The sequence below is a fragment of the Struthio camelus genome, chromosome 1 (assembly GCF_040807025.1).
Source record: "Struthio camelus isolate bStrCam1 chromosome 1, bStrCam1.hap1, whole genome shotgun sequence".
Classification (NCBI taxonomy): domain Eukaryota; kingdom Metazoa; phylum Chordata; class Aves; order Struthioniformes; family Struthionidae; genus Struthio; species Struthio camelus.
In genome coordinates, this window is record NC_090942.1 from 80,192,409 (window position 1) to 80,212,845 (window position 20,437).

The 20,437-nt window shown below is 40.3% G+C and overlaps 1 protein-coding gene and 1 long non-coding RNA gene across 4 annotated transcripts in view; one reads left to right on the forward strand and one right to left on the reverse strand.

The window, feature by feature from the left end:
• LOC104146623 (uncharacterized) overlaps window positions 1-20,437 on the forward strand; it is a 101,416-nt gene that overhangs the window by 54,710 nt on the left and 26,269 nt on the right. Inside the window, exons 14-15 of the long non-coding RNA XR_011142514.1 lie at window positions 2,553-2,803; window positions 4,057-4,248. This is a non-coding gene — a long non-coding RNA (uncharacterized lncRNA). The remainder of the gene's footprint in view (window positions 1-2,552; window positions 2,804-4,056; window positions 4,249-20,437) is intronic.
• WNT7B (Wnt family member 7B) overlaps window positions 1-20,437 on the reverse strand; it is a 92,032-nt gene that overhangs the window by 47,421 nt on the left and 24,174 nt on the right. The window lies entirely within an intron of this gene.

Consider the following 20,437-nt stretch of genomic DNA (forward strand, 5'->3'; position numbering starts at 1 on the left):
CAGACAGTATTGTGAGGATATTGTAATTACTGCTTGTGTGCAAAGATATTTCCTATTAAAAGCATTAAACTATAGTTATTGGGGGGGGGGAAGAATTCTCAGGTTTTTTTATTACTACTACTTCCAGGGACTTCCTCCTCTTTGGTCTGAACTTACCAGCATGTTCCCTCAGACTTGTTTAGCCTATTTTTAAATTGTTACTATAGTTTTGGTGCTAATAGAAATGCTGAATCATGAAACTGAGGTTTTGGAAAAACTTCATTTATATTAAAGAAATGCACCCAGCAGCATTTCAAGCTTCCTCTCTGCTATTTCTTGTGGCGTCCCTCAGTTTGTGCGTCTGTCACACATGCTGAAGGGTTGTGCTGCGCTCCTGGCCCTTGGCAGGTTGAAGGCTGCATTTGTTCCTAGCTGGGGAATGCTTTGCTTTGTAACTGTCAAAAGGCAGATCCACACGCCACATTTTGGCGTCTTCTCCCATCTAATCTTTCTTTGCGGTGCAAATTCCCTTGATTCTTATCGCAAGGAAATCCTGAGCGCAGTGTTTTGCTAAGATTTCTGGTGCAGTTTACTGTAATTGTGACCATACCACACTGCGATAGCCTGAGCACGTTTTGGAGTTGTACGTGGGGTCACCCACATGAGTTATCCAGTTCAACAGTATTAGTGGGACCATGTTGCATTTCCAAAGTAATTAATGGTAGTGGTTGCCTTATGAAGAGTCTTCATCTTTCTTAGTCATCAATCATTAATCCAAGGGAAATGCCAGCACTGAAACCGAGCTATGGTTATGAGCCGAGTTAAATCCAAGTTAAAAAAAAACCCGAAAGGTCTGGGCTTAGATAGGACCTTGCAGTTCAAGCTTAGAACAAACTAAAAGTGAGCAGTGATATTTTGGAAGGCCTGGCTTCTGCATCGCAATTCTGAACTGTCAAGTTTATCATTCTTTGAAAAAATAACTACATCTGCAGTCACAGTCTGGATATAAGCAGAAATTTGTGGCAGTGGGAGACGATGTTTCGGCTAATTTTCTGAAATAGTGTGCAAAGGCAGATTACTATTGTTGCAAAAGGTGAAAATTCTCCTTCAAAATATATTCCCTATTATGGTTGTATCTTTTCTGCGGGAGTGACATAGCTATTAAAAAAAAGTGTGTGTATATATGTGTATATATATATATATATATATATATGTTTTACAACTTTATGTGGAATAATGGAACGATCACAATAATGTGAATAATTGTATATTCTAAGCAATTCATAAAAGTTAAATATCTCTGAAAATTCTTCAAAAATTAAACAATGAGGCCTAAAATTCATGTGATTTTTAATAACATAAAATTTAATGCAGTATTGCATGTCAGAAGAGCAATGTATTTCTCATTCAAAAATAGCTTTCTTGAGACCTTTTTTTACATTTTACAAGTGCATATGTTTGTTTAACTGATTTCAAATCAGTCATTTCATTGATTTCAAATATTACTCATTTCATTGATTTCAAATATTACTATGCCCTTGCAACTGCAAATGAAAATCATAGACAGAAAGGTAGTCACTTAAACAGTATGTTCTGGAACGGCTTAGAATATTATTTGGACAAGCGGAAAATATATAAATATAAAATCCCTGTGATGGATAGTTGTCCCACCACATGCACTATATGAGGAGAATTCTTATGTTTTCTTTTAGAAGAACCTGAATTTTGACAAAATGATAACACGGAAGTAAGTATTTTTATAGATAAATGCTAGTAACTAACCAGCCTTCACACTTCTCCCCAAGCTCTGATACAGACAAAGGTATGCACTGAGATTTCTCCAAAGACCTTAAAATTTGATTCCAACAATCATTTAACAAAAGGAGATATAGAAAAGAGACGTTAAACTTTTATGTGCTCGTGTCGTTCAGATGAAGCACTTAATCCAATTGATTTAAAAAAAATCTACCCTAAAAATTCGTCTCAATTCGTGTTTGCTCCTTGCACAAATAACGTTTTATTACAGGCCACAAGCAGCATCAGGAGCTACACCTTCTTCTCCGACACCCTTGCTAATTTGTATTCCTGGCCGCAAAGCAGTGCAGTACACATTTCCCCCCAAGCTGCTGAGACAGCCTTACTGTAAGTCCTTTGAATAAGCGCGCTTAGGGTTACCGTGATGTCACCCCTAGCTGTGCTACTCGATATTCACCTTAAGTTGCTGTTGAGTAGGGGTTCGTTTTCAGCGTGGAATGAAGGGATTTAGCCACACGAATCCCATTAGCAGAAGAGGAGCTGCACGGCTTAAATCTCTGTGCACTGTGCTGAAAACTTACCCCACAGTGCCTGATAAAAAGCACTATAATGGAATCTTTGTTAAAAGGAACCACTGACATATTTTGTGGTGACATTGTGACACATCTGAAACAGTACACCACTACTGAATGGTTTATTTAATTAAGAATTCCTAAGTAAATATTTTGAGCATGCATAAGTTGCAGAAATTGGCAGAAGCTTCCCCGGCTCTGAATTCCATCTGCATATGTTTATGCTTTCAATTTTGTTTTCTGCAGTGGGCTTTAAGAAATCATTGTTTAGTTCATGGGTTATTGAAATGGAAATCAAACAAGCCTGCTCAGTACTGCCCTGTGGTGCACTGATCTCCGCTGGAGCTCCAAGCCGAGTCTTCGGACTCGTGGGCCACCGATAGCAACGCGATCGCTCGCATGAAATGGCAAGCAAAGATTTCTTGGAGGACGTCAGAAAAAGCCATCCAGATATAGTGTGACTGATGGCACAGTCAAGAATGGAAGTGGTAGGATAGGTAAGCTTGACGGACGACTCACCCAAGGGCACTTTGTGCCCTGGACTAAATAAATGCTCTAGGGAGGACTGAGAACAAGGATCCATGTTACATTCTTGTATGGGACAGTGATGGGAGAGACTGTAAAAAAGCCGTGGGTTCATACCCTTCCCTAGCTGCCAACTGCGAGGCACCATATTGCTGCTGTGAAGCCAGCCCAAAATGGGTTAGGCTTCCAGAGAAAGGAGAGGTAGCAGAGAGGTGTCCCCAGGTCGCAGTGCGTGCGGAGCTACGGCTTACGTGCTGAGCCGAGGGCCCGGGCTCGCAGCCTGCGCTGCAGCAGCAAGCGCGGGTGCTGGCAAGGGGCAGGCTCAGGGCCCGACACTTTCAACTCCTTGGAGATGACACTTTTATGCGGTGCCTTCTGATGTTGCATTTACCCCATTTGTTTTCTGGGGAATGAGTTACCAAAAAGAAAATTTACACCAGGTGTGAATGCTATTAGCCAAAAAGGACATGGTAAAAGCCCCATTACTGTAGCCTAGCCTGGGTTCAACAGAGCACCTTCTTCTACAAGAAGAGGAGTTTGTAGCTTGCACTGAATGTCTTTAGTTAGAGTGCAAAATCATAAGAATATCAGTTGTCCTGAGCCTGAAGTGAAGGGTAACTGGGAGGTAGTACTCATTTTGCTTCCTAAAGCGAGGTAGCTGCAGCTCAGTTAGCCCCTGAGCTAATCCTGATCTAAGTATTATTATGCCAAGATAGGAGGGATGGGAGTGGTTAGACAAAAATTGACTCTCCTACTCACTAGCTGTCATAGATCCCATTAATGCTTGGCACTGGCCTTTAGTTAAGTCTTACTCATCATGCCAGAGCAAGAGAAAGCAAGAGTATCTATGACTCAGAAGTATTTCTGGCAGGATGTTCCCTGAGAATTATTCCCAAAATGACATTCCAGTCTGATTGTAAATTAATCCATAGCTAATTTGATCCATGGCTAGTCCACTAAAATAATTTTTAATTATCCTTCAGTGAGGCAGCACTTGATATGTAACTGGATATCTTGGAAACATGTTACACCTCCAGTTTACTTATATTCAGTTCCTTTCAGGCTACTAGCTCATTATATATGAGACCAATTTACAGAGGTTTTTTTCAGGATGCATTAGCCACTGATTTCATTTGCAAGAGCCAACAGGTCTTATCCTCTGAGTATTAATGTTTTCTCCAAAAGAATTATTAAAAAAGTAATGAGTTTATTTCTCATTTTTCAGTTATGTTTAGAGCAGAACAACATGAAGACTTGATCCAAAGCAGGCCTTTCTGATATGAAGTCCCAATAATCTCAAGGAGATAGTAATCTTTGATGATCATGTACTAATTTAGGAGCCATTCCTCGACATTGATGTCTGTAAGAAAACGTTTACAGCAAGAGAAGACTCATGGAAGACGGAAATGCCTCAGAGGTATGTATATCTCCTATCATATAGAATCACTCTGAAGAACTGGACATTTAGATATTCTCTTACAATAGTCATTCTGAATTTGCACAGCAAACTCCCGTATAACTAGCTCTTTCATTTTTGTCCATACTCACGTTATTTTAAGGGTGTTCTTGTTAGAAGTTGGAAAACATCCACATCTTGTATTTATGAAAATCCCAGAATTAAAATAGGATGTTAAAATATCTCAAGTGTGGGAAACAGTGATTCCAAAGCAATATGGGTTTCAAAAAGCATTTGATTTGCTAAACCGGAGTAAACTGATCGGTCTTAGCAATCTATGGCCTGTGTTAGAAGCTGCAGAGAAGGCAACAGCTGTCCTGGAATGCGCAAGGCAATTTGTGAAAGGCTGGATTATTCCTACTTTGGTCTTCCCAGGATGAAGATGGTGAAGCACATGAAGTAATTGGACTTATCCATATATTATATATCCATATATTCTTATGAAGAAAAATAGTGTTGATTTAAAATTAGCTGATTCCTTTTAAAAACCCGGGACCTTATCAGATTTAGAAATCAAACTGAAATACTTCTGCTTCATGCAATTTTTTTCTTGTGGCGATATAAACACACTGTTAACAGGATCTACCATTTCAGTTCTGCAAGCATCCGCACACCTCTATTACATGCTATCACTCCTGCAAAGTACTGAGCAGCTTCCATCATCAGAAACAAAATTGTCCATTCCTGAATGTTGAGGTGCCTGCTGAGAACTTGCAGTTGGTATTGATGTCTAGCATTATTATATCCTTTCACCCCATTTCTCTTTTCCTTTATCACTGCAAAGAATCATGCTGATATCTCATAGGAAGTTACGGAGTTGTTTGCTGAATAGGGATTTACCACAGAAGAGAGCAAATTACCTTGCAGCATAACAGTAGTGAGATATTGCATTTCCACTGTGGGGGAGTCCTACTTTGGAATACCGAAACGGCTGGAAGAGATAAACCATACATGCGCCTACACAAAGCAATTCAATATTAGGGGAAAATAAAAATTTCACACTTCAAGACATAAAATTCTAGACTTTTGTTACATTTTTCTTGTAACAAATATGAAGGAATGAATTCTCTCCATTAAATATGCCTGAACATAGACATTTTCCAAACTTTATCAACTTCATCAAGTCTTAATTACACATAACTGGAGTGTATGTTTGGCTTTGTCCAAAGTCTGTCAGACTGCTCTCCCCTATGAAAAAGTTATGAAGGGAAGATAAAGATGAAGTCCTTCAGGCACAGTCCAAGAATTGGCTAGACTATGCCCTCCTTAATTCGTGAGATCTGATGAAACTGCACCCAGTCATGATGTGGCTCTGAAGCCTGGTATAGTGTTGCGGGGCAGAAACATCTATTCCATTTGGCTAGTTCACTCTAAAGCATCATTTAGTCAATAGCAGGTATGTACTTGTGGTTTTTAAATATTAAAAATCAACTGTTGGTGAAACCTATTAAAAATATATGTTTTTGTTATATTTTCCATTTAACAGTTATGTATAGGACATAGCTTAATTTTTTGACTTTGCATGCATAGGGCTTCCAAGGGCATGATATGCAAAGTGAAAGAGGAATGTATCTAATACTGGATCTGCAGGAAAGGAAGATGTCTGCTTTCCAAAAGGAAGTAATCCGACTTTACTGCTGCGGTGGTTCAGATAGGAATTCATTTTTATAGCCAAGATCTGGGCAGTCAGAGAGATTGAATTCAGTGAACCTGTGCTGATTTACACCAAATGAGCCAGTCTGTTGGAAATCTTACTGTTTTATGTTAATTTTAAAACTATGTTGTAGTGTCTGTAAAGTGTGAAGATGCAGGTATGTGGCTTTAAGCTACAACTAGGAAGGCATAAAAAGTAGTCTAAGAGGTGCCTGCAAGTGAGGAAAGTGAAGAGGCCATACTGACCTCACATACAACGTGTAATTTGGACTAAATGACCACCGGAGGTTGCTATTTCTGCACTGATATATGGCCCCAAATCAAGCTGCCTGCCTGGCACTAGGACGACTCTTTAAGACAGAGGTCTTGAATTAGTAGCAGAAGAGAAAAAGTTACGTTCCTTTTGTCAGTGACGTTAATTTGTTTACACACTGAATGCACCAATAAACCTTGAGTCATGGTCTGTCTCTTCATTTGGTAGTAAATCTTTGCTATAGCCACAAAATATCAAGAGTATCAAATTGTATAACATTAGCAAACAAAATTGAAAACAAGACCCACATACTTTATGCTGTCAGGTTTACTTACTGGCATATTTCTACTGCTGAAATGGGTGTATTGCTCAAAACAGTGGCACTTTTTGCTGTGTACTACTGTTCTAATTATCCCATTTAAGGCAAGACTGTTGTCTGTCAGCACGGGGGATGAAGAGCGTAAGCTCTTCTCTTGATTCTTCTGAACAATGTATTAACCTTTGAGATCACAGCACAGAGCAGCCTCTCTTCTGTAAGTATGGAGGATGTAAGGAAGCAGGTGCAAGGACTGGACAGTTCCCTACTAGTGCCCAAACGCACCCGGAGGATCATTGGCTTCTTGGCATGTTCCCAATTGGATCGCAGAGGCCTGATCCCGGCACTCTTTCCTGATCACTGACCCGCTTTCCTCTCTTCATCTCCCTTCCTTCCTTCAAATTACACCGGCCAAGGAACACTCATTTACAGTGAAGACACTTAAGTTGTTTCCGAGATGTGGAAAAAACTAGGAGAAAAACATGAAATCCCAGAAGCATAAACCATGTACCTAGCCAGGTACGAAAGCAGGTGTTTTCTGCCCTTTTTCAGAGCAACTAGTTGCAGCACAGTCTCTCCTGGGCACTCTAGTTTTAGAATCAGGCTATTTTATCTCTTTCTGATATTTTTCTAATGATTGCGAAGAACTCCCACATTCTGGTCAGTGCTATCAGGTTGCTACCAGAAAGTAAAATGCCGTGTCATGTGTTTGTGACAGGTTAGCCCAACCAAAAAGAGAGTTCGTAATTACACAAGCACAAGCTTGCTTAAAAGGCAGAGTAGCTTCTGCTTAATTGTAAATGAAGTGGCAGATACAGCTTCCCTCCTGTTCCTGGTGTTGCAGATGTACAAAGCTTCACGCGCAGCGTAGTTAACACAGCAGACCTGCCTCTTAGACTAGGGTATTTTCTGCGTCATCATCCTGCTGTGAGCTCAGCGTCAGGTAGACGTATCCAAACTAGCTTTAAACGACCTTTCAGAAGTTGCAGTGGAACCACTACAGAACGGAGCTCGACACGGGCTGATTGCCTGGGTGCTTGTCCTGCTCTCTCGACAGCTTTTGCAGCTGTGAGTTTTTTGCTATGGCTTTAAATGAGCTCACTAGCTGGCTACAACATAAGCAAGCTGCTGAGACAGAAGTGCCGTGAAGGTCCCTTGCAACCAGCACGGTTCAGATAATAACTTGCAAAGCCTAGATTTAAAGAGGAAAGTGCTATTAGGACCGGTGTATTGAACACAAGAGATCTATCACTAGTTTCAGTATGCCAGATCTGAATTTGCCACCCTACGTGCTTTGGTTCTCATGAAGTCCTATTTATTTCATGGGAAATTTGCTGGTAAACTGCAAGTCCGCCTAAGCAAACGTATCAGAATATGTCCCTACATAAAAAATAATAAACACCAAATCCCTAAATGTAGCTAAGACATAGAAACTTTGCTCTACAGCAGTTACCTAAGAACTACAGAGTGCAGAAACATTTCATCAGGCAGTTTTTATATAGTTTTAAGAAATATTTATCTAAAAACAAAAGAAAAAAATGAATTGGAACATATTTTTGAGCAAATATGAAACTGAATTGCCCTTGTAAAAAATAAATGTTTTCTTAATAGCCTATTTGTGCATTAGCTGATGTTGCCTTTTGTTTTCAGAGTCTGTTTGGTGAACTTTATTTCTGAGTGAGCAATTCATTTGCAACCTTCTGCCACATCATAACTAACTGCTTACTGCTTTTATGGAGTAGGCCTGCATTCTCTGCATCTCGCAAAGCTCCCACTGTCTTTTGATAGTCGTGCAAAGTGAAGTCCTGATTCATCAGAAAGATAGTTTATGCTTAACTTGATTACACGAATTATCCCACTGAAGTTGTGAGATCGTTTATGTATGTGAGGCTATTCGCACTGGTCAGAGGATTTAGTTGTTATTACACCATGAGACTCATCATTCAGATCTGTTTCCAGAGGCTGGACATTACTCTGAAATGCTTAGTTTGAGAAAGCATTGAGGGTAAAAAATGGGAGGAAAAAACCCCCAAAATTATGTAGAATTTAAAAAAATATATATCCTATGCAGAATTCAAAACATTTGAAATGTTATTATATTCAGTGTGTGGGCTTTCTGTGAACAGAAACACTGTGTTTTTTGTGTAATATGAACTGTCAACACTGGCACAAAACAATGTAACACCCAACCAGCTATCCATGAATTTCTAAGGTTTCTTTTAGCTGCTTGCTTCAAATTTTTAATTTTGAGTGATGTAAGAGCCATGGTAAACCACACAGTATTTTTTCTAGTTCCCTAGCTTGTTAGACTTATTTCAGGTGTTCAGAAGAATTAGCAAAAGCTATTTTGACTTGTTTTTCCAGAGGGCGTTTCTAAATTTGGTGTGCTTTCTCTGACCCAGGCATAAAAATTCTGCATCTGTGTTATTATCCCAGTGGCCTGTGTTGGATGGGTCCCTGGTGACTGGCTCTTTTGTAAATCACTATAAGCTTGTGAAAGCAGCTGGATGGAATAGTCCTTCTTCCAAGATCTTCCCTCCCTACACACACGCGCGTGCACGCACACACACACCCCCTCCTTACATTTACATGCATTTTTCTTATGGTATATATTGCTTCCACTTTAGCTTCTTCCTGTTTTTATACTGAAACTGCTGTTTGGCTATGGGCTCCTATGTATAGTTTGCCTCTTTGAATGCTGTATTTTGCATGCCTTTTCCTTTGATTCTCCTTGTAACTAATAATTTAAAGAGGTCACTTTATAACCATGTAGTCCAAAGGGTGAATATATTTAAAGAGGTGAGTGATAATAATCATTTGGGATTCACAGCTGAGCCAGCAGAGATGGTACTAAAACAGCTACATGAAAATGTGATAACTGCAATCTACTGGGTATATACCCAGGTGGTGTCAGTCAGCAATGCCAAAAGACCCTGGTGAGGAACCAGAGTGACTGGCAAAACTGTAATCCCTGAGCCACACGCTAGTCTTCATCTTTTACCAGCCTCATACTCTTAGAAAATCCTTCTTGGTTGGCAGAAATATTCTGTGTGTTTTTTCCCAGTACTGTCATTCTTTTACCTCTGATGATTGCTTTTATTTTAACCAGTTTACCCTTAAAAGCAGTAGAATTCAATAGAAAAATGTAACTTTTCTGTCTGAGTTGTGTTTAACCATCCTACAGAAGAAGAACTCAAACAATAACAGATGATATTGAAGTCTATGAAGCTTCATTAACTTGATACAAAACCCTATGATTTAGGTATCATTAAACTCTATGTCACTTTTCAATTATCTCCTGAATTTCGCAGTGATATGACGTGGGTACTGGAAGGTAGTTTTTGTCTGGATGATGTGGCTTTGGATGCAGTGCCCAGACACCTGGAATCTGTGCCCAGCTCTGGCACCGTGGCACATCAGCTAAGTGCATGCCAACACACTCTGTTGGACTGGGATAAGTATGCTCAGCAGCGTGCAGAACTGGCTCCTGTATGCTCACAGTGAAAGGCTTCCGCTAGGATGTTACAAGACCACAAATGCTGGAGACTGAATGAGAGGCATTCCCCAGAGAGGGTTTTGTAAGAAAGCAATGTGGTAATCACTCCTTTCTGAATGGCAAGGGGACAGCATATTATTAACAACAGAAACAAGTAAATAGAGCGGAAAGTGACCTTGAGAGGTTAGTAGCCCATCCACCTTCCGTGAGGCAGGATCTGCTGCACCTTTCTCATTCCTGACAGATGTTTGTTTAGCACTGCTTATAAAAACTACCCATAATGGGGATCCCACAACTTCCCTAAACAATCTGTTCCAGGACTTTACTGTCCATTAAAACACCTATTTTTCCTTACACTCTAACCTAGATTTCTACAGTTAAAGCTCAATATTTCTGTTCTGATACGCCGTCAAGACAGAGAATGCTTTGTCCACTGACATCTTGCACCATCTTTTGCATTTTTGATAAATCTTCTCCAGAGCAAAACATTCAGCTTTTCCTCAGACATTCAAAACTCATTCAACTTTTCCTCTCAGACGTTTTCTAATCCTTTTTACAGCTCTTCTCAATGTTCCCTGGTCCTTGTTTTTCTTGCGTAAGAAGCTAAACTGAATATCATGATTGGCACTGAAAGAAATACACTCCCCACCTCCTACTGGGCTTCAAAAATAAGATAACTGATTCTGCTACTCCATACATTTCGTGCCATTCTGGATGCTAGTGGCTGCCCACTGATCCTGGGCTGCCCGTTAGCTCTAATTTAGGCAGTGACCTTATACTCAGCTACAACTGTGACCAGTGGATTTCTTATCTATCACGCTCTTACCCTTGCTCACTCGCCTATGCCACATCGCAAACCAAATCCCAAAATATTCATCCTTCCTTCACACCGCAGTCCAAAATGGCATGTAGCAGAAATGGCAACAGCACTGCTCCCATTGCATTTGTTCTAGTTCTACCTCATCCATAAGCAGGCTAAGAGGAAAATAAAGCAAAATAGTGCTAAATCTGAAAACAAGTATGTCTGTATGGAGGAGAGAGATAGGGTTGAGACCTGAAGAAAGGTGACTATTCTGTATTTTACTGTGAGTTTCCTTTGCTTCTGACTTTGCCAGTTCTTGCGTGGACCCAGTGTTAAGGCTGTCTTGTAGCTGTGTAAAACTGACCCTGCACAAATGTTTTGACTCTTTGAACTTGTGTCTCACCCCTTCATTAATGGAACAGTAGCAGTTGTGCAATTATCAGCAGTCCTTTGATTTGGAAACAAGGGGAGTTGCAGCCTCTGATTTTGAAAACGTGGGGGAATTATGATAAAAATTGTAGAAAGACAATTTGCATAGATTATACCTGATATTCACATTAAAGCTTTTACTGCTTGAGTCAGGATAACCTCTGGCAAGTAAAAATATCCTTTCTAAATACTTAAAATCCAAAAGGTCATGTTTTAAAAATATCTATTTTAAGAGTCTAAGAAATATTGCAAATGCTGGCTCCCACCAATACTGGATAAATCTAAAATAAGTTTTATTGCAGTATTGAATATCTAGAATTACAGCAGAGGAAAAGTTTCCCTGTAAGTCATAGCAGCAGTAGGCTTGATGTGTTTTGCTTTCATTGCACATCAGAGAATTAGAATAACTATGATAACAATTGCTCTAATTGGAGATTTGTCAAATGGTTGAGGGAAATGAGGTAGCACCATTTCCAGCCTTACTGGGACTTTCTCCTGTGGCTCAAAACAAAGTAAAAGAAAAATCTGTTTTGGTTGTAAGAAATGACATGTACTGGTGAAAAAGTATCTTTCAATTTCAGGCTGAAACGCAGTCTCTCTTTACTTAATTTCTAGGCTAGTCTATATGCTCAGGGGAATTTGGTGTTAGATTTAAGCATCCAAATCATTAGATGCTTCTGAAAGTGCTGTAATTCATGGATTTTCGGCAGAATATGGCATAAACATTTTTCTCTGATACCACTTTAGGCAAACAGCTCTACAATTAAACAAGTGTTTACATTTTTTGTTTCAACTTCCAAGCATTTCATCCCTAGTAAAAAAGCAAACTGCCTGATTTTATTGGATTACCATTACATTATTGCATCGAAGTGAATCCTTAAACTCTAGTTTCACCAGCTCAGAGACAAAGGATTTGTGCTGTATCCTTGAGCTTTCCAAGCTTAGCCTACAGGATCCAGAATGAAAGTTTCCCGTCAGGGCAAAGCAAGCATATAGCACAGGAAAGCACATCACTGAAATACAGAATTACGCGGAAGCTGAAAGCCACAAATAAGTTTCAGAGCTGGGTTTGGGGTTCTTGGGATCTTTAATCCCCAGATTGGCTCAATTTTTCCTCCAAATTGTTCACCCAGGTCTAATGACCATTGAACAGTCTAGCAGGCACTACCTATGAGATAGGATTAGAAGGTCATGGGTTCAGTCCGTAAGTAGGACCACTCACCCCTGTCACAAATCTACTCAGTCAACAGACAATTCTTTGTGATGAGTTGGCCACCCATTCGGAGGGTCAACAGAAATCTCACTTATTTTGAAAATTTGACCATGAGACAGAAGCTGCCTCTCTGTGTGAGGAAGCCCACCCCACAGACCCCAGAAACTGCAAAATCACAGTTCATGCTGTTCAAACTGGATCGTTGCAAGGCTCCTTCTGTGGGGGTTAGTGTTTTCCAAGTTGATTGCTTTTATTGCGACTTCTCATACTTACAGAATGCTGTAATATCTTTATTTTAAAGAAAAGACTAGATGCAGTGGGTGAACATCACACACACTTGTTTAGTAAGTAACGTTAACGAATAAAAGAGAATGTTTTAAAAGCTTTCACAAAAAAGGTATTATAAAATAGTACTTAAAGTATACTTTAGATCCTTCTTAAGCATCTTGTTTGTCCTGCTTTAAAACTTCCCCTCACCCAGGGAAAAAAAAATATATCCACAGCATTCTTTCTGCCTTACGTAAGTAGAAGAGTAAGAAAATCACCCCTTTTGTTTTTTTGTTAAAATAGCTTCAGGAAGGATCTGATAACTAACCCATATGGTGTATTATCCTGATAATACAATCCAAACATCACAAACCAACTCCCAAAAGCTCACAAGAATCAGTGCCTTTGTTGTAGAACAAAACAATGCAATTTCATGCTAACCCAAAATCCAGTTCCTCTGGAGATACCAAATGCCTTTATGATATAATTCATACTCAGAATAGATGGTGGTGCCTGATTATGCATGTGCTACATTTTGATGTTGCCTTTTCAGAGATGAAGCGGAAGGCCTGATCTCTTGTGGTGTTAAAAATTCTCTGGCGTTTTTTTCTAGAAACAGAGGGCTGATGAAAAATCAGATAATTATATTTGGTCTGTGTAAAATTCTTGCAAGGATTAACTATATATGATATTCTTCTCTTCCTGTTTTTCTGCATTTGCACATACAATGGCCACACCCTGGTAGGGAGCAATAGATTACTAGTAGTTGAGAACAGATGTGCCTAATGACCAGCACAGGTTTTTCCTGGCAAGGTTGGGGGCAGAAAACCTGGTGATTACTCAAATAAATGCAATAAAATTTGCATTTTGATATTTTCCCATTCAGAATTGGATGATTCTACCTGAGAATTTAGGTATGGTTTGGTATTTATCTTTATGGCCCGGTGGGACAACCCTGTGAGTGTAAAAATTAGCACACGTGTAAGCCTTGACAGGAATAAGGCCTGCAGTTGTGAAGTGTTTCAGGACTCCCTCAGAATGGACAGATATATCTTATATTCAAATGTCATGATGAGTTCTATAGCCAGTTAGGTCTTTTAGCTCAAAACCACCCTTGTACTATGTCAGTGAAAGACATAAACACAGACAGTCAGTTTCTTAGTGAAGGGGTTAGTCTCAGTTCTGTCCAGTGCTCAGCGCAGTGAATCCTCCATGTCTACGCTCTGCCACAGCATAAAACTGTAACACAGAGGAAAAACGCATCAGCAATAAGAAATGTTTCCCATGATATAAAAATCAGTCATTTAGAACTGAATAAATCTAGAAGAGAAATAAAATAAAGTGGGTGGTACAAGATCCTAACATACTGCAGCCCAGTACAGTCACTTCTACTGACTGAAGTCTGCAACAAACCCAGATTGAAATGTTAATGTCTGCCAGGAGTGAGACAGGAGAGACCAAAGCCAACTGGAACCCTGAGGGGAAGGTGACCTCCTCCACCAAACCTGCTGCCCTGCGTTGTTAGGATGTCAGCTAGGTCCATAACGTGGTCACTGCTACGACTGCAACCTGAGGAGAGCTATCTGAGATGCTTCTGAACTAGCTAGTCCACCAAGCAATGTAATGTTGGCAGAGGGGAACACAGTCTGGTTTAAAGAAGCTGTGTGTGTACTAGGGAGGTTAGTCCACACCAAGCTCCACAGTCTTGGGCTGTGCTGCTGTTGGACCTACACTAAGCAGGATCTGGTTATACCAGCTGTTGCAATGTACGAGCATGGCAGCAATAGCAGATGTGATTGAGATGATTCCTACAGTCTCTGAGACAGGTAACTAAGCATGACAAGTACAGGAACTGCAAAGGAAAATAAAATGCTACATAGCCAAGATTTTGAAAAAAAAAAAATTATTCCGCTACGGGTGTTTGCCTGATGGCTTTTTTCCAATTATGTAAGAGATTCTCCTTCAGCTCTTCCAAGACATGGTTTGTGTATTGTTTTTGAGTGAGCATGAGAGAAAAAAAATATTTGGTCTGTTCCTTTTGGTAAGTTTCTAGAAATGGATGTTCTCCCTCCCTCATTTTCTTCTCAGTGCCCAGTTACTGCAGTATTCAGTGCTGTCCTGGAAAAAATGCCCCTGAAAGTGAAAACGTAGTTCTTTTTCTATAACCATCCAGTCCTTGGATTCCATGTGGAAACTGTCAACAAGACAGTGGCAGATAATGGCACCTGTGGTGTTCTGGGCTCCTAGAAATTATCCCAACACTGGTCAAACTCATTCACATTGGCCATTTAACTACCAGCTTCATCAGGACTTAAATCAATGGTGTAAAAGTAAAAAGCTGTGTTATATTTGCTTTAGCAACTTATCTTCTTGGTCATTGATTCCTTGTGATGCCCTTATATCTTTATGGATTTAAAATTCTTCAGTAAATGTAAATTCAAACCATATCATCTGTGCTTCAAAGCTACTATATTTCTCTTGAACTCACATAGAAATAAACTAATATTTTCAAACTGTTTTTCTTGCAAGCTAGTGGGACCTGAATTAAATACCCCTTACGCTGAAGCATGGTATACTGTTGGGTGTCTTTTTTTTTTTCTTGTTGGCAGACTGTCTTCCTACTAGCTGGGGTCCTTGGGTTTGATTATAAGTTGCTGACTTGCAACCTTAAGCTGTCCTGGCCTGTGTTAAGTCGTAAGGAAAGTTAAGTAAAAAGCAGCCAAACCATAACCTGACGCTGGTAAAGATGACAGAAAAAAACATGGAGAAAAAGGTCCTTGTGAAGATCTTGTGAGTTTGTGTAGCCAGGGATTGAAACATCTGTGATTCCTGTATGGCAACTTTATCAAGCAATTTAGTGTTGCTGCAGCCACAGTAAGCTTACCCTTGCTGCAGTGAGTTATTTTCTATGAGCAATTCTTAAATGGCATGGGCTATGTCGGTGGGAACCACCAACACATTCTGAATCTCCCTCTGAGCATGATGAAACACTATACAAGCAAACCAAGTAATTTTTAGAACCTGTCCTACAGGAAATGAAGAAAAGTCTAGGCTCTTTAACATCAGGGCCTGGACATTCCTAGCAGTAACAATAGATGAGAATGTGGAACTGCTAGAAATGCAAATACTTAGGCACAGAACTATGCAAAAACCTGTTTGTTTTGAATTTGAATGTGGCAATTCATCCAAAACATCTTTTACTTCACAAAGCTTTGAATGAACCTTAATGAAAAAGTTTTTTTTCTGTTACTGGAGGAGAAGACATATCTTAAATGGACCTCTACTGTGTTAACTTAGTGAAATTTGTTCAAATGCCAGTGTCTTTGTCAAGTTAACTCTTACTCAGCTCCTCAGTGCTTATTGAAATTTGCAGAATTTTCCTCTCCCTTTTTGGGTTAAATGAATCTGACTATTACTGTGTGATGTAAAAGGAAGGGGTCACAACCCCACACAGCAGTTTGTAGAAAATTGTTAGCTGTAGTTTCCAATAGATGTACACCTTTAGACACAATCAAATCCAAGTAGGTACAGCACTCTGGACTAAGTTCTTAGTTGTCTACCTGAATGTCCTCCATGCTTTAGAGACTTACAACTTCTAAATGGCATAGGTAGTCTCCCTGGCATACTCAGTGTGGGATTTTGCCGCATTTACCTTCCTGTTGTCTTTCTGAATGAGGTATCTTAGCACTATAATGTCATATCTGGGAGATGATAGGCCAGATCATCCCATATGTTTAGCGTTTGTAATAGGAATCTGAGAGATTTCCCCTGGAGTCATAGACTCATATAAAATCAGGCAACGTGCCCCATTGGGAAATGCACTTTAAACAGAGTAGGTCACAGTAGGAGACCTCTTTAAAGCAGTGAACATGGGAAGTGAGCTGATACTCAGGATGTGAACAGAGCAGCATGAGCGCCTAGTCAGGCTTAGTGAGGGAGGCACCAGATAAATGCAGGATATCCAGAGTCTCATGGTTGTGAATAGGAGCCTGGGCTTGTTTTCCTTACTTACCTGCTCTCCCAGGAGGTCCACAGGTGAGAGGTGGCGAGCCACTGCTCTAGTGACTTGGATACTGGACCAAAATAACAAGACCTACTTCTGCTTTTGGCTCTGACCCACTGTGGATCTTTGGGGAAGCCACTTCACTGCTTTGCGCTTCTTTCTTGCTTCCTAACCTTCATCTGTTTCGTCTTCCTCGACTGTATGTGGGCCAGGACAGTGACTTGCCCCTTCTTGTAATCTCTGTCATGGTAAGGTCTCAGTGCTAGGCATTAATCTAGTAGTGAAATATTAATTGGAAGTCACCCACCAACCGACTCCCACATACGTACTGCCAATGAACAATGAACAAGCTGACAGCAAAGAAGGGAATTAGAGAGTACCGTCATTTTTAGTACTTCCCTCTGCCATCCAAATTATCCTTTTCATACACTTCTTAGTAATCCTTTTTTTTTTTTGTTACTGTTGTTCATTTGTTTGAGAGAGAGAGAGGTTGGAGTGGGCTCTGTTTTATTTTGCTAGCTGCCTCTATGCTTTTTCCTAGCTGAGCTGACATTGTTACCAAGGTAGTAATTCTAAAACGAGCCATCCTCTTCGCCTTTTCCGAAGATAGGTCAGTGCTTTCCAGCTCCAAAGAAGGTCCACCTGTGTAGGTGTAACAAACCTTTAAATTCCTCTTTCAAGTGGCTCGGCAATACCGTCTTAAGGACGTTTTTCAAATGAAACTATGTTAAACAAACTAACGCTAACATAAAAATAACTATTATCCTGTGTATTGATTATCTCCTTATAAAGACAAGGAGGACATACTGGATATACAATATCTCAGATTCTTATCATAGGTACAGCTCAAGTATAAAAGCAGCACAAGTTTGATGAGTTTATTGGCATTGACTCTCTACTTGGCAATAACCCACCTCTCTTCTGTTTTGCTCTCCTCTCCTTTCTTGCTTGCTGCAAGTCCTCCCTGCAGTCGGGAGGAGCTGAGCTTTTGCCAACAAATTGAAGCTACTCAGCCGTGCCGTGGCCGGCACACCCGCCTGCGGCTAGTGCTTGCAGCTGCTTCGCACTCCTCCATCCCTGGTGGACTCAGTGGCTGCATGCTGCCCTGCAAAACTTTGCAATACTATCTGAATCCTTTTTTTTTCACCCATCCCAAAGAGCTCATGAGCTGCTCATTTGAGAAACCTAGGACTAAAGCACACGCCAGAAAGGCATCCAGACTTTTTGCGAACGCTTGCCAAGATGAATGGCCAAACACTTTCCTTAGCAGTTTGCTCTTGTGATTGATCACTCCTACTAGAAAAAAAAATATTAGCTGTCATAAAAAAATGGAATTGTTCGGTTTTCAGCTTTCAGTCATTGGTTTCCGACCTTAATGTTTGTCACAGGAGAGCAAATGACAGTCAAAAAGAAAACTGAAACCTCTGCAGCATGAAATTTTATTCTGCCCTATGATCCTAGCAGTAGCATCCTAAGATACAGTTGTCGTCTTCTTCTTCGTTAACTAATCCTACTGCTTTCCCTCTGGCTAGCTAAACTGTGAGATAGTGAATTTAACGCATTGCTTCCCATGGTCTACGTTCTTCCCAGCTGCCCACTCTCTTTTTGGCAAAGCATGGTGAGTACTGCAGTGCCCACTCTACAAGTTTAGCCACAACCTTGAGGCCCCTCTGAGGGAGAACTCCATGCTGCTACTGGCAACAGGGGTGTTAATTACTGCTGTCAAGCCACCACATTCATTTTCACCTCAGCCACCGAGCAGCCATGATGTGATAACATCTTCCAACTAACGTTGCTCTAGGCAGAATTTGGACTGATCACCAGGAAGCTGAGGGATCTCTGTCCCATGAGCTTTGGTCAACCTCAGCCTATCACTCTTCCATTAGACATATTCCACAATATCCTGCTTCTGCTATGGCCCGTTTTTATTTCCTCTAGCCTAACGGAGCCAAGCTGGTTTGCAGGCTGCACCTTTTACAAGCCTTTTCTTTAAAAAAAGAAAATGAAAAATGAAAAAAGAGAAGCAAAACACTCTGCCTTTGTTACAAACACCTGCACATACCTATACTCACAGATACCTAGCCACACACCTTGCTTTCCTTCTCCTGCAAAGGACAGGGTTCGGCTCACGCTTTCTCAGCAGTGTAACTACCTATAGAAATTACAACATGTTCTAATAGCTTTATCTAAAAATACACCTTACTTTAATAAGACTTATCGTTTAAGGGCTATGCTGTATTTAACGAAGAGTTTGTAAGCATGATGCGGTCTTCAAAACTGCTGTGTGAAATCACTTAGCAGTTTTCCATCAGCTCTATGGCAAAGCTTTGATTTGCTCTGTGAAAGCTGCTGTTTCTTCTGCGAGACACAAAGTAGTTCTTTTTCACCATGCAAAGGCATCCAAATATGTCTCTTCGTTTACTGAGTTGTTGGTACAAAGAAGTACAGTGTAATAGGCCAAGTCTATGTATCTCTCCATTGTGAGTAAGGCTAGCAGGATTAACCTTCCAAAATGAAAGGGGTGCAATAAGCCAAATACCAAAGTCATTAGAGGAATATAAGGGATGAATTTGGGCAATGCTTCTAAAATCCAAAACTGTTAAGTTTTAGGATTTAGCAGACTTCAATCAGCTTGTTAATTTAAGAGTGACTGAGCCAATATATTGTGATAAGTCATATATATGAAGCCTCAGAAAATCAAATATGAACAGCACTTTTGCACTAAAATGCAAATGAAGGACAATTTACATTGGTTTGTTGTTCTCGGTCATTCTATCAATCTTTCCGTTTTAACCACTCTAAGCATTATATAATAGCAACTGATAGAAAAGTACTGCAAAATAACATTTTAAGGTTATGAGGTCAAGCCCTTGAATGTTAGGAAATGCCAGAACGGAGACTGCCAGTGAAACTTTAATTTGTCTGTCTTCTATATGTGCACAATGACACAGCCTTCAATTCAATAGGAACACAACAGGACCACTTCTGCACTTAGTGCTCGGGATGGATGGGACTCCTTTGATGAGCAATTGCTCTCTTTCACTTTCTTGGTGTTGTTCACTGGGCACACCCCGGAGCTTATTGGTGCTTCAAACTCCATTTTATTGATGAATTCTAAGCTTCACCTTGGCTTTTGTATGGTGCTGATCAATACAACGTCTGAGAGAATGCCCAAAAAAATCTATTCACAATATCCTTCTGAGTTGAGGAGATAGGATTATTCCCACCTTATAGCTTTAGTAAGATTTAGCTACAAAGCATTCACTGATTCAAGGAGCTCAATTAAACATATCTTAGGATGCCAGTTTGGGGAATTCTTCTTTGTCTGAAATACTGATCTTGCTGGCTTCAGCTGCAGCTGTGATTGCTCCCCACTTCAGCACATCACATCCTAGGAATCCAAATTAAGCACTCAAATATGGGGAACAGCTACTACTCTTAACTGAAAAACAATGTCTAAATGACAGGACTAGCAATACATGGAGAGTCAGGATAGGGGAAGGAAAAGAAAGGAGCTCCCAGCAGCAACCTTCAAACCATTCACTCCCAAGACCTTCCCTCTCCCCTCCCACAATCCTGCGCTCATCCAACACACCTCTCCTTTTCAGCAACCCATGAAGGAGGTCCTACACACCCAAAGGCACTTTCAGTAAACTCCCCAGAGTGTACGCTGCTGAGGCAGGGATCCTGTAGAAAAATGCAGCCATGAAATTAAAGA